This window comes from Lygodium microphyllum, chromosome 19 (genome assembly GCF_053477565.2).
Source record: "Lygodium microphyllum isolate KBCC chromosome 19, Lygodium_microphyllum_v1.1.10, whole genome shotgun sequence".
NCBI classification, from domain to species: Eukaryota; Viridiplantae; Streptophyta; class Polypodiopsida; order Schizaeales; family Lygodiaceae; genus Lygodium; species Lygodium microphyllum.
This window is the reverse complement of record NC_141153.1, coordinates 120,707,822-120,722,095: the sequence shown is the minus strand read 5'-3', so window position 1 is coordinate 120,722,095 and position 14,274 is coordinate 120,707,822. Positions and strand designations below refer to the sequence as shown.

Genomic DNA, 14,274 nt, shown 5'->3' with positions numbered 1-14,274 from the left:
ACCAATATATTCACGTCCAGCCATGCTTTATTGGGTTCTGTGCAGCTGGCTTTAGACTGAATGCCCCGATATTAAACATTTCCTTGAGCCAGATATGCAGGTGGAGGTGCCAATGGACAGTCTACCTGGTATCCAGCTGCCAACGGAAACTCAACCTGGAGTAATAGTTGGAGTCACAACTGTCATAGTATCGTTGCTATTCGACTTATTAAACTAATATGAAAGAAGAGCGGCCGACTCGCCGACTGCGCATTGGTATCATGAGCATATGAGGACGGCGCTTTGTGATCGTTTAGCTCATTCAGAGAAAACATTCCAGCGCCTCGGGGGAATAATATCGTCATCGCCATCTGACCTTGACAATATACCGAGTTATAATGGAGCAGATCAAAATATTGGGAATGCTTGGGACGTCAGTCTCGATATGCGTGCTGGGCGCATACATGTGCCACAAGACGGAGGTCCAGCAGCTTGATAGTCGGACCACCTCGTCACAGGCTAACGGCCCCGGCGACAAAGTCCATGTTAGTCATCATTCTTCTTCTTCTTTCTCCTCCGCTCTAGACGATCATATTACCACTTCAAAGCACCTAGCAGCCCCACCTGCTCGACAACAGATCATTCGTCGACCGCTGCCGCCCGCACTCTGTTGGCTGTATTGCAGCTTCTAATGCTTATTGAATGTACCATGGCAGCCAAAACGGATCACAATGGTTATTGTAACATTCCATATCGGAAAACATTGTACGTGCGTTTCGTCAATCTTAAACTCTGGTTACAAGTACTGGTAGAATTCCGTTCCCTTATTTTGAATCAAAGCTTCTTACGTGCTTTGAAGCAATCATTTTGGAAGATTGTATAGCCAGTCATGCGAGAGAGTGTGTGTACGCACGCAGGCGAGCGCACGGCACGTCTGTTCCCATGTATTTCTTGCCATCACTAGCTCGCGCCAATTGGGCCATACTTGAACTCAAATATTGACACGGACGATGACCTAAGGTGAATTGGATCCATAGAATGAAGCAAAAGATATTGTGAAGCACAATAAATTTACAGAAAAGGGGTTTGCAAATGGGGATCTTGCATTCGCCTCATGTATTTGCACTCGTGTGCTCGTGTGTCATGGCTCCTCTTCCTAGGATTGACATGTGGCTTTAGGCCATTTATTATCACACATAAATATCACTATGCACAATGATACTGATGCCAATTTCTCGAATACAACTTCTTTACTTGAAACCAAGGATGGATTAGTATTTTATGCATGTGTAATTTGGTAGTGCAATAGATAGCTGTCATTAATGAAAGGTATTTTCTATTGCACAAGTTGGCTTCCTATGATTGGAATGTTGTGCGTTGTCTAATTTTTTGTTGGTGGCGACAAATGTCATGCAGTGGAAGATATCTTTGATTTCTTCGGAAAATTTTTATTTCAAACAACACTTTCATACTTACTCTAAGATAGTTAGTTAGTAGCTCCTTTTCCTAGCTCTTATTTCTCTACACTTGGACTTGTGTAAAATCCTTGGGTGTGTCTCTTTCAAGTCTAGCTGGACCCCTTGACAATTTGAGGTTTTCTTTCCAAGTTTTCACCTAAAGGGACAACAATCTAAGGTTTTATCCCCTTGAGAATATGGTCTCATATATGGAGGATAACCATTCAATGCCATCATCCCTCTAGCAAGGGTATGTTACTAGGAGTTGCTAGCCAACAAGTGAGCTAGATATAGTGAAAGCTAAAAGCTCAAGATTACATAGTCTCTTGGGGTATCATGATGGTAGAGATCACTAAAACTTCCACGTGTTTTGTTCCATTGCGGTGTTTTTAAATACTATTTAGATATTATTTTAAAGTATTTCAAATATCACTATTAATTTATGACATTTTGAATATCAAATAGTTTTTATATGAATATTTTTCATGTGAAAGGTGTTTGTACAAGTATCTTAGTATGTATACCTAAGGTATTTGTAGATTATGAGTGCATCAACCTTATTTAGGGAAAGCATTTTATCAACTACCATGAGATCATAGATTGGTGTGAAAGTTTATATGAACTATCAAGTTTTACTCTCTCTTTGGATCTAGGCATTCAATGTGCATACAGCTTGCTTAACTTATCAATGTTTCATTCGTTATAAGTGTATTACTATCATGGTAACCTTAATGTTGGTTTTGCTGTGCTATAGAAAATACAATTGAATTTTGGTTAATAACTTTTATGATTCTAGCTACAAGCTTTGTTATCTTAGGTAAGTATAATATTAATATCAATTTCCTTATGTTTTCTTTCATAAAGATGCTATATTTGATTTCCCCACTATTTATGAGCTGGAAGATTTGTCTGGGAATACAGAACAAAACTAGAAAGGATCGAAAGAACCTCATGTAGCTAGTAAGGAAAGGAGATTCTCAATAATTTTATGTTTCCAAGGTAGTGTAGGATCAAGGAGAGAGACTGTCAATGAGAATGGGGTGTTTTGTCAACACATAGGAAGAAGCATGATGCAAATCATAACTCAATGCATAAGAATGTGTCTTATATAATAATGATATATTAATAGATATGAAAAGTATAATACAATGCATAGGAATGTGCTTTATATTATAATAATATGTTAACATATTATAACTTTCAATATGGAGCTATGGTCTAGAGGTCAAAAATATGACAAAAGGAGACAATGTAATGATCGGGAAGATGATATGATTCGATGGGTAGATACATGATTTTAAGAGGATGTTGAGCATCTTCTCTAGTTGTTTTTGGCTTTCATGGAGGGTAGGATGATCAAAGAATAGATAGGGTAGGAGGAATATTGATCATGGTAGTTCTGGTAGGTTGTGGCATGGGAGAGAGGGTATTATGATGGCCTATAAAAGGCCATAATATGTCTTTCCCTCCTTCCCTCCCTCTCTTCCTCTCTCTCTCTCTCTCTCTCTCTCTCTCTCTCTCTTTGCCACACTCTCCCTCTCTTTTCAATCTTTATTTTCCTTGTAGCTCCAATAACTAGTATTAGAGTAGTAGGGAGTCCCTCTAGCACCACAAATAGAAATCTTCATGATCTCCATTTTGGACACGATTTTGACATGTTTGGATAGTTATATACACATTATTCTTGATTATTGGTTCACTTTCTATCTTCTCTCAATTTTGCAATTTTTTGACTCTTTAGTTGCTATCACTTAAAAAATAGTTTCTATTTTGTAAAAGTGGACTTAGCATTCATAATAGACAAGGAAATCTATAGCATCAAGAAGTTTGATAGTACTAACTTTACTTTGTGGAAGAAGAAAATCCAAGATGTTCTTATTCAAAAGGAGTTAAGGCCCATAAGAAGCATAGATGAAAAATGTGCAAATATGTTTGAAGATGTTTGGTAAGAGCACGATGCATTCACGAAATCTACTATCAGGCTACACTTGGAAAAATCTATGTATTTTATATTAGTGAATAGGACCATTATGCATGGGTTGTGGAAGAAGCTATGTGACATAGAAAGAAAGTGCATCCAACAAGGTGTATCTTATGAAAATACTTTTTGAGTTGTAGATGGACAAAAACTCTACTATCGCTTCCCACTTTACTAAATTCAACATTGTATTTACTCAAAATCAAACTAAAAAGTTGAATTTTAAAGACAAGATTGAGGTAACCTTTTGTTGTGCTCCTTGCTTACATCATGGGATCCCTTTAAAAAACTATCAGTAATTGAGCTCTAGTAGAGCAGGTGAATTGAAGTTTAACGATGTCCTGGGTAGTTTACTAGCTCAAGAGAAACATAAAAAATCCATGGATCAAGGAAAAGATGATCATGCACTGGAAAGCTAGGAAGATAGAGTTAGAAAATAGTAAAAGGGTAAGAACCACGACCTTAGACGATAATATACAAAATCCACATCTGAGATATTGAATGCTCCCTATTAATAAGAACTGTTACACATGGAAGCGAGACACTACAACAGAAATGAGGCATAGACGCACACGTTAGACGCGCAAAGTCGGGCGCGTCTATCACAGCATCTATAAGCGCATGTAAACGTGCATGTAAATAGACCCGAATTTTACGACTATATATCTGCGCAAATAGACGCACTTATATACGCAAAAATAGACGCACACGTCAAAATTCAAATCATACTTAAATCATTTCTTTTCAAACTACGCCTTTTCTTTCCTATGTTTTTTGCGGTTCTGAAGCTCGAGTTTAGCCGATATGCAGTCTCTTCGTGCCTCACCTCCTCATGACTCACCTCTTCTTTCATTTCAAACACAAAAGAAGGGAAAAAGGAAAGCCAAGGAGAGGAAGAAAGAGAGAACAAGAGAGAGGAGAACAAGAAGAAGCAGCAAGCAAGTAAGCAAGCATCAAGGGAGGGTAACTTACCAAGGAGAGGAAGAAGGAGAAGGAAGAAGCGCCACCACTCGCCACACCAAACACCCAAGGTGAGTCTCTCTCTCTCTCTCTCTCTCTCTCTCTCTCTCTCTCTCTCTCTTTGTTTCTTTCTTCCTCTCTCTGATCTGTCTGTGTATTTAAGATTTGTGATTCCATTATGTATTGCATTTTGTAAATCAATAATGGTGGTCGTCTGCTAAAATCAGCTGACCGAGCGCATCTACATCTTAGTGTAGACGCAGATATAGATGCGAAAAATGTTTCTCTGGGGGTGCGTCTTTGAGCGCGTGTGCGGGCGCGTGTGCTCTGCAGTGTACACGCGAGGATACATGCACTGACAGACACAAACAGAGACGCAGGTAGTTGTATGTAATATGTTTTATCTACACAGGCTAATATGATTTTTCTTGTGTAGATGTGGAATCTTGGATCCTCCAGCACCCCATTCAATAAGGAGCAATTCATGGGGGAGATAACCAATTACCTTGGTCGCCCTCCCACTGCAGATGAGGTTTTCAGTGTGATGTCTCGGACACCTATCACATCTTTGCCTACACAGGGATCAACTGAGGTACATGTATCGGCCGAAAGCACGTACATCTGCAGAGGCACGTGTATCGAGTGAGGTAGAGGGTAGTGCACATCGAGGGAGGAGGGAGAGTGGTGTGGGAGGACGAGGAGGTCGAGGGCTTTGTGGGGGTTGCCTAGATGGTGGCTCTCGATCACCCTCACCGGAAAATGAGAGAGGTGAGCCTCCACAAATGTACTACTCTATCACTGATGTTGGTGGTATCTTGCATGACTTTGAGGGGAGGGAAGTGATATCCTACTTGAGAAGTGTCGTGCATGCCACATACAAAGATTGCATGATTCCCTTCAAGCACCAAAAAAATGGTTTGTGGCAAGAGGTACTGCGGGCAGTACATAAAAGGTACCCTAATCCCGAGAATTCACGATTCTCAGATGATTGGGGACGGTCAAAGGTGAGAGACGCGCTTCATAACAAGAGGTCTCACCTTATGACGCGCGCCAAGGAGTCATTTTGGAGACAAGAGCAGGGGCGCCCTGGATATGGCCAACCACCCAATTGCCACCGCAAGGAGTGGAAAGAGGCCAAGAAGAGAGCAACGGAGAAAATGACAAGTCGCCAGCATGCAGAGGCGCGACGTATCCAGATGGCAACCATGGGATCGTCGCATTATGGATCGGGTGGCAGGGAGTCATGGAATGCTGAGTTTGTAAGTATTATTTGATTTTTTTTTAAAAAATAAATTTTGTAATTTGTTTCACTTCATTATGTAGTGTGTTTTAATACATTGTATGTTCAAATTATTTTATAGTTCCATATAGTTGGTAGGATGCCTACTGCTAGAGAGGTAGGCTACCATCGAGGTCATAACCGGGCGTCCACTTGGCAGCATTTCTACGAGGAGGGACTCATCACGAAGGAGCAATATAATCACGCCATAAGGATTCCACCACCAGAAGAGGTATGTTTTATTTTTTACATGAAAAGTATAGATAACTCTAATTTATTGTTTGTAATGGTATTTATATACCTTAATCCTTTGTGTAGGCGAACCTTGATGCAGTTGAGGATAGCGAAGGGGGGACTAGCAGTAGCGGTGGCGGCAACGGCAGGGGCACAAGCAGTGGTGGTGGTAGTGATGATGATGCCTCTTCTGAGGAGATATAGAGGAGCCCCATACATACATGCCTCCCCTTGGCTTGTAATTTTCATTTTTGATATGTATTACTTTCAGCTAGTGCTGCGACCATGATGTCATAAGCACTAGAACTCATAATGTAAAAACATTTCATCTATATATATGAAATTTCGTGTACTACATACATTGTTTTGTTTTCAGTATCCAATCTTCGAAATAATCTTTCTCTGTTTTCCCTAAGCATATAAATTGATGTTGATGGGGGGAAAAAAACCAAAGAGCATGTGGCTTGCAAAGCCACATGCTCTCTGGTTTTTTTTTTATACATCTATTTTACGCGTCTATCAGTGCGTCTAAATTGCAGGATAAATGCGCGTCTATTCTCGTCAAAAACTTTTAGAGTAAACACAGTTTTAGATGCGTAGATACACGCGTGTATAGATGCACAATATGAATATATCCACTTTTTTATAAATATGATTATATATTTATGTAGCGCATTTATATGCGCGTCTATAGGCGCGTCTAAGTGTGCGTGTAACTCTGATCATCATAAGCGCGCTTTTAGACGCGATTTTGTAGACGCGGAAATAGACGCGTTAATAAACGCGCCCGAATTTTTTTTCACAATTCAAATATTGCGTCTACAAGCGCGTCTATGGAGCCTTTTTGTTGTAGTGAGAGAAAAAGGATAAGGAGAAGGATAATAAAAATGCTGACTCAATGGATTCAATATACGTGCATCCTCTATATCACATACATTCAAGGCATATTTATAAATATTATTATTTGTGAGTTTTTTTTAATAAAATACAATCCTTCTTTATTCAATCTATAAATGACCGATTTACATGGCACCCTTTTATATGTAAAAAATATTTAAAATGATAGTTTTAAAATCTCTTATTTTAAATCCACATGTCATATACATGTGATCAAGATTGGATTCCTCATTCTAGTGCAAATTTTCATGTGACTCCTCATAAGAAGTGGTTTTGTTCAAGTGGCAACAATAATCATGCATCAATCCATCTCAGTAATGACTAGGTATTATGATATAGTTGGTGTAGGTCATGTACAATTTTCTTTTCAAAATGGATCTATGTTTACTCGTTAGGACATATGCCATATATTTAAGCTTACTTAGAGCCGGATATCTATTGGTTAGTTGGATGACTTGAAATACTCTGCTACTTTTGGAAGCCAATCATCAAAATTATTTAAAGAACATTTGTTATTTCAAAAGGAGAAAAATGTGGCATTTTATATCCCCTTCATGTATCTTCTATTAAAAATCATGTAATGTCACAACTAAGCATCGAAATGTACCTTTATTGCATCATTGGTTGGGATATAGTACAAAAGAATTAGAGAAGAGATGTGAGCAACAACTCAATTTATATGCAATTAGGCTAAAACCAACATATGTTAGCTAAATGCATGAGGAATGAGATCCATGATGTAACATTGTTAAATTCACATCAAAACGATTTTGATTATATGTTGGAAAATATATGTACAAATTTATGTGAAATGTACATAGAAAAGAGTTTCTATATGTTTGCGTGAAGTTATATCATACATTTTTGAACACTTACTTGCATCATATAGATAATCTAAGAAGGAGCACTATAGCCCCATCATTAGGACATTTATATGTCTATTTAACACTTTGATGAGCGATCCTTTGCAAATTCCAAGGTAACATGTAGAAGGGGAAGTCCCAAAGTTTACCTACAAGACAACCTCAGAGCTATTAGTATGTTTTGGCTCAAAGAACTATGGGGGCATCTCATGTTTGGTGCCAAAGTATATATGCATTTCTCTAGAGCTGTCCCCTGAGTGCACTTATAAGAGCCCTAACTTCATCATCAAACCAAGTAGAGAAATCATGAAAGATTATCCATACTAGATATTCATATTGAAGTAGTGTTGGATGTAAATGTCACACTTGAGGGAAAAGTAGACAAAAATTTTCAATTACATCCCTTTGGACACCCAAGAACATATGTAAATTAGCTCTATTGAGCTAACAAAACTGATGTAAATCTCATTTCCCTGCATCCTAGCTAAGAATATTATAATATGCTCCATGAAGGAATTTGATGTGCAAAATATTTCAAAGATGGAGTCAATCATTGATGGGATTTGATGTTATCATCTGCTTCATGATGCTATGTGGCAGACGCGAAAAGTTCTACATCGCAAACCACGTAACATTCCATGGGAGTGCCGGGCGAAGCTTTCTAGGCTCTCTTTCTAATGGACTGCTAAAACGTGTCTTGAAGGGAACAGGTGGACATGTCCCAGTTGGTATCGAACCCAACCAACGAAGGATCTGTCGTTAGAAGAAATCTTAATAAGAAGAAGTAAAGCAAATGTTGTTGTTAAGAACATTTCCTTACTTTCGATGTTGTCTTGCAGAATTATGAAGCATGGAACAGATTCTTAGTGTTCCAAGTCATGTTTATGACGGCGATGCATTCCTCAGATTATCGACAAAGGATTGATATGATGAACATCCTAGACTGTATTTATAATCCATCGCCTTTGTACGTGGAACAGAGATGGATGGGTGACTCAAGAATCTGCTACATAGCTGCCCACCGGTTTGCGTACCTTCGAACCAACCTAAAGAGAATCAAGTGGTTGGAGGACCTGAAGATCGTAAGTTGTTCATTTTTGTTGAGGCTCACGTAAACACAACTTTACATGTTGAAGGTTAGAGGGTCAAGCTAAACTCATATGTATACAAGGAAGTGAACTGCATAATCCCCGTCGACAGGATCAAGGTGTTGGGATGCTAAGAGAAGAATGGGTACCAAAGGAAAGGATACCCTAATCTTTTGATGACTTATCAATTCCTGAAGATCCATGACCCAAAACCATACTATTATCCAGTTCTCATGGCTAAATGTAACACAACTTTATTCTCCCCAAACAAATGTACCAGTTGCTCTACCATCCCAAGAAATATTGTACTCCAAAAAAGGGCTATGCCCATATGAATAAAATAAGACTTCTTTTTATCAATGTTTGTCTTGTCTATGAGAATTGATAAAAAGTTAAGTGGCTAGGTTTCTTGGCTGAAAGCTGAATTGGGTATAAAATATAATCATAACGATTAGCGAGTTGTTAATGTTAAGAATCCTCTACCCAAGCACAACTCCAGGTACAGATTCCCAGTCCGTCCCCTACATCAAGTATGGTCGTGATTTAGGAGAAGAAGTTTCTTCTCAAGCAGATCAAGCCGCCAGAATTTGACGGAAAATGAAGGATGGTCCAAGCTGATGGAGAGATTTGGATAGAGTCCATGGAAGATTACTTTGAAGTGGCCGGTACTGCACCCACCAACCAAGCAATGCTCGCGCCAAGTTGAAGCTCACCGGCGACGCCAGGCTTTGATGGAAGGAATGGTGCAGAGATCAAGGGATCTCGGAAGGATCTGTTACCTGGGAAAAGTTGAAGAAAGCTCTGCAAGGAAGATACTTACCACCTACGTATTGCACACAGAAAATGAATGAGTTCTATGAGCTAAAACAGCTGGTTCTAACTCTTGACGCATACTACTCAAAATTCGTCTAACTTCTGAAGTATGTGCCACAGATGGATATGACACAACAAGTGTCGAAATTTTGTGCCGGTTTAAACCCACCAATGAATACCCGCCTCTAATCTATGTGCCCAACAGACCTTCAAGATGCACTCATTCGAGCTGCGCCCATAATTCAGGAGGTGCAGGCTACGCCAAGAAGTAAGAAGACTTGGTCTTATAATGATCAAAACAAAGAAACATATAGGCCCCAAGCCAAGAGAGTTCAAGTTCAAAACCGGGGACAAAGAAAGAAAGCAAGGACCAATAATGTCAATAACTTTGTCCCTACCCAAGGTAATGGCTGCAATCTCCGTTGTTTCCACTGCAACGAGCCTGATCATTTCAAAAGGCAATGTCCCAAGCTTGGCGGAGGACAACATCAAGCTCCTTTCGAAGGAACTTCCTGTGGCCAAGGAGCCGCCACCCGAGGCAGAGGAAGAACCACCTGTATTGCCAACAGGGAATTGTGCGAAGAAGAAGACCCGACCATGGAAGCAAAGTTTGAGAGGGCAACAGTCCATGCCGTTGTCGTACTGCTGTGCATCCGAGGTGTGAAATCCACCAAAAAGTTGTGTGTGACATTTGTTACTTTGTGGATACTTAGTCATTGTGTTTGCATTTTGTTCTACATGGGCAGATAATAGCAAAGGTGGTGATACTGTTGTGCAAGAAGTTAAGGGTCATACAACAGGGTTGCTTAACTTGAGGAACACTTGATATATGAACTCTACTGTACAACATTTGCATGCTATTCCTGAATTGAGGATGCCTTGTAGAAATATTCCGGGGGAGGTGCCAATGAACTGGATCCTTCATCTCATCTTTTAACACTTGCTACCCGTGAATTATTTAATGAACTTGATACAAGTCACAGGGTTGTAGCTCCTATTCGGTTTTGGATGATTCTGAGAGGAAAGTATCCACAATTTGCACAGCAGACAAACATTGGTGCATACATGCAACAAGATGCTGAAGAATGCTAGACATAATTGCTTTACACTTTGTCTCAGCAATTGCATCCTACGGGTGATGGCAGGTTATCTTCATTAGTTGTCAAGGAGCTCTTCAGCATTGAATTAACCAGCAAGATTGCTTGTGCTGAGAGTGGAGAGCAGGAAACAGAAAAAGAGAGAGTGTACTCTTTGAAATGCCACATTTCACAGGATGTCAACCATTTACGTGATGGGCTGAAAATAGCAATGAAGTCAGAACTGGAAAAAGTATCATCAGCTTTAGGAAGAAGTGTTGTTTATGTCAAAAGAATCAGAGATCAGTGACTTGCACAAGTATCTGACTATCCATTTTGTTCGGTTTTTCTGGAAGAGAGAGTCTAATCAAAAAGCAAAAATTTTACAGAAAGTAGAATATCCTGTGCTACAGGATATTTTGGGATCTCTGTTCTCAGGATCTAAAAAGTAAGCTCAAGGAACCACGCTAGATTCTCAAGGAGAAGGATGATGCAAAAGTAGGTATAACAAAGAGGGAAAGAAAAAAAAGCAACAAAGAGAAAAAAGCAACAGCTTTCTGCGATTGGGGAGTCTGCCACCATCGAAGAAGAAAGGGGAGGCTTTCAACCTGTTTTTGGGGGATTAATGTGGAAGGAAGCGATCAAGCGGCAGATGTTTGGGTGTAATCGAATCTAGGGGAGAAAGAAAAGTCATATGATCCTATTATTTGCAAAGAAGGCTGTTGATTGGATTAACAGTGAGAGCAGGACGAGCCCTATTTGCCATAAGGAGGTTCACTTTACCTTACTTGCGCTGTTGTGCATTGTTGGTGAGGATTTTCCTTAGTCTGCCTGTTGTTGAGGATTTTAAAAGGGTGACAAAGAACGAGGATGAAGGGGTGGCACTGGTTTGAGAGGGAGAAGCACCAAATACGACAAAGGAGGGGCGTCAAAGCTTTTGATACGAGAAGAAAGAAATGGGAATTCGGGCCTCTAACAAGACTGTGAAGCATGCCACAACAACAACAACGAAGCCTAACAAACGTGAAGACAAGGACGACAAGGGGCCATGAAAATTTTCTTTAGCGTTGAAATCTGTCCCGTGCCTGGCATTGCTAAGGAGAGCTTGAGGAGGAGAGAAGCAACGACGAAGGATAAGACAACAACAATATGCGCATCATCAAGGTGCTTTCAATGACACTATGATACTTTGAGCAAGCTTTTTGCTGTGACCGGACCACTCAAGGTGAACAAAAGTCATCACCGGCAACAAAACCAAGAAATCTCAATGAATCGAAATTCACACAATTAAGGACCTTCTGACAAAAATCGCTAAAGTACGTGAGCAGAGCTGCAAGTAAGGGATGAAAACCATTCCTTTACGGAGGAACTGGATGATTTGCCGGATGATTTGCTGATGTCGCACTGTGCTGAAACCCTAGCCTAAGAAGTTCTTACACCAAGTCACTGATACAGTCCGAATTTACAGCATGAGAAGATTGATTATATTGTAGCTCCATATGAGGCTAATGCATAGATGACCTTCTTATCAATAAATGGTCTTGTGGACATTGTGATAACAGAGGACTCTGACATGATACCATTTGGATGTCTGAAGGTTATGTTCAAGATGGACAAATATGGCCATGGTGTTGAATTTCAATACAACAACCTTGTGAAAAACAGAGATTTGAACTTTACAAGCTTACCAAGCAGATGCTAATGGAGATGTGTATTCTGAGTGGTTGTGACTATCTGCCATCACTGTCTGATAAAAGCATCTAACCATGTATAATCCTTTTCCACAATGTTTGATCAACTTCTAATGGCAGTTCTAATCCTGATTTCTAACTCTTGTACAAGAGAGGCTGGAGCCATCCTGTGATCTCTTATGCTCTGATGTTTCATAAGCATCTACAAGGGCCTCAGGAGAGAGCTGCTGTAGTTCATGTCCGATTCTTACTCCATGAGATTGCATTCAAACGGGTGAAGTGCAACTAGTATTGCATACATTCAGGTCTATTTACCACATTCAAGAGACCAAAGGCTTGAACAAGTTGATTATAGGGCCATTATCCGAAATTGAGGTGATCTTCTTTCAAATTGAATCGTGATCTCACTTGATTGATCTTCCATCCTGAAATTAGTCAAGGTCCTCTGTGGTCCCGACTTTGCTTTCGAAACCCCTTCAACATCTTTGATGAACCTGATGTGAAAGCGTCGCATTTAAATTTCAGGATGGGAGATACTTCAGCATCAATTTCAGCCTCTTCTACGATTCCTGCTTTGTTCTCTAATTCAGCTCCATCATTGATTGTTTCTTCAAGTACTTCTACGGATGATCTAAAGCATATTTTGCAGAATATGTCTATGTATATGCAGCTTCAAAATCAGCAGACACAATTGTGTATGCAGCAGAGCAACAGTTGCATCAACAACACTTGTCTCAGCAAAGGCAACTATATTCGAAGCAAGAGAATGCAATCAGCGCGACTAAGGTAATTGAAGCAGTTGAGAATGAAAAGAAGCTATTTGATGGCCGTAATGTATTGGATTATTTGAAGACGTATGAGATCAAGATGGGATTTTTTGGAGTACCAACAGGAATTATGAGTAAATATTTCCTTCGCCTTGTCACACCCGCCTTGAGGGCAAAAGTGACTGATCTTTTCCTTCAAAATTCGCATTGGCAAGATTTTAAGAAGGCCCTGAAAGAGGAGTATTTTCTTGAGGACTTTGGGATGGCTACACTGCGATCATTCCGAGAGTGGGTCTACATGCCAAACAAAGGTCTAGCTGCTTCAGAATTGATACGAGAATTTGAAGAGAGGTATAGTCAGCTTGATGCCATTGAACAAAGAGCATTGGATGTTGAGAAAGTAGAGCTTTTCTTGCAAGCTGTAGATCCTGATCTTCAAGAAGAATTAGGAGAGCTTCTTGAGGATCGCACGAAGCCGATGGGTCTTAAAACGGATTGGCAAGATGCCTAGGATGCGGTCTCAACTTTGATCAAGAGGCGGATATGGAAGACCCGCTTACAGAATGGATCCATGACACTGACGCCGTCTTCTGCTCCTATGTGTGCTTCTACCCCTGTCATTTCTTCTCTTCCTCAGCCAGTTACTGGGCCTATGCCAGTGCCTATTGTTTCTAATCCTCCTGTTCCAAGACTAATGCCGGCTCCTTCTGCTCCAAAATCATCTGCTCCGTCAGTTCCTTCCTCTCTTGGTGACATAATCAAAGGCATAACGGATTTGACACTGGAGTCAGTTCAAGTAGAATTGGTGGGGAAATTAAAAGAGCAGTTTGCTTCGACTACGCCTACTATTTCTTCTAGTGCTCCTACTGCACCTAGGAGTGCTCCTGGTGCACCTAGGAGAGATCGAAGATGTATTTGGTGTGACAGTACGGACCATCAGCATTGCAGGGATTGTGAATCTTTTCAAGATGCAAGGAGGAAGAATTTGGTATTTTGGGGACAAGATGGAAAGATCTGGTTGACTGAAATAGAAGCTCCGCTTGTTACCAATTTTAGGAAAGGCGGAATGAAGAAATTAGTAGATGACATGGCTACGCATACTTCTTATGTGGCAGCTAGAGGAGATGCTTCTGCATATGGAGTCCAGATTGAGAAAGGATCAGAGAATCAGTCAGCATTATGGACCTATGCT

The 14,274-nt window shown here is 40.2% G+C and overlaps 1 pseudogene; it reads left to right on the top strand.

Moving 5' to 3' along the window:
- Positions 1-268: 268 nt before the first annotated feature.
- Positions 269-12,326, top strand: LOC148020327 (ubiquitin carboxyl-terminal hydrolase 6 pseudogene; annotated as a pseudogene).
- The last annotated feature ends 1,948 nt before the right edge of the window (positions 12,327-14,274 follow it).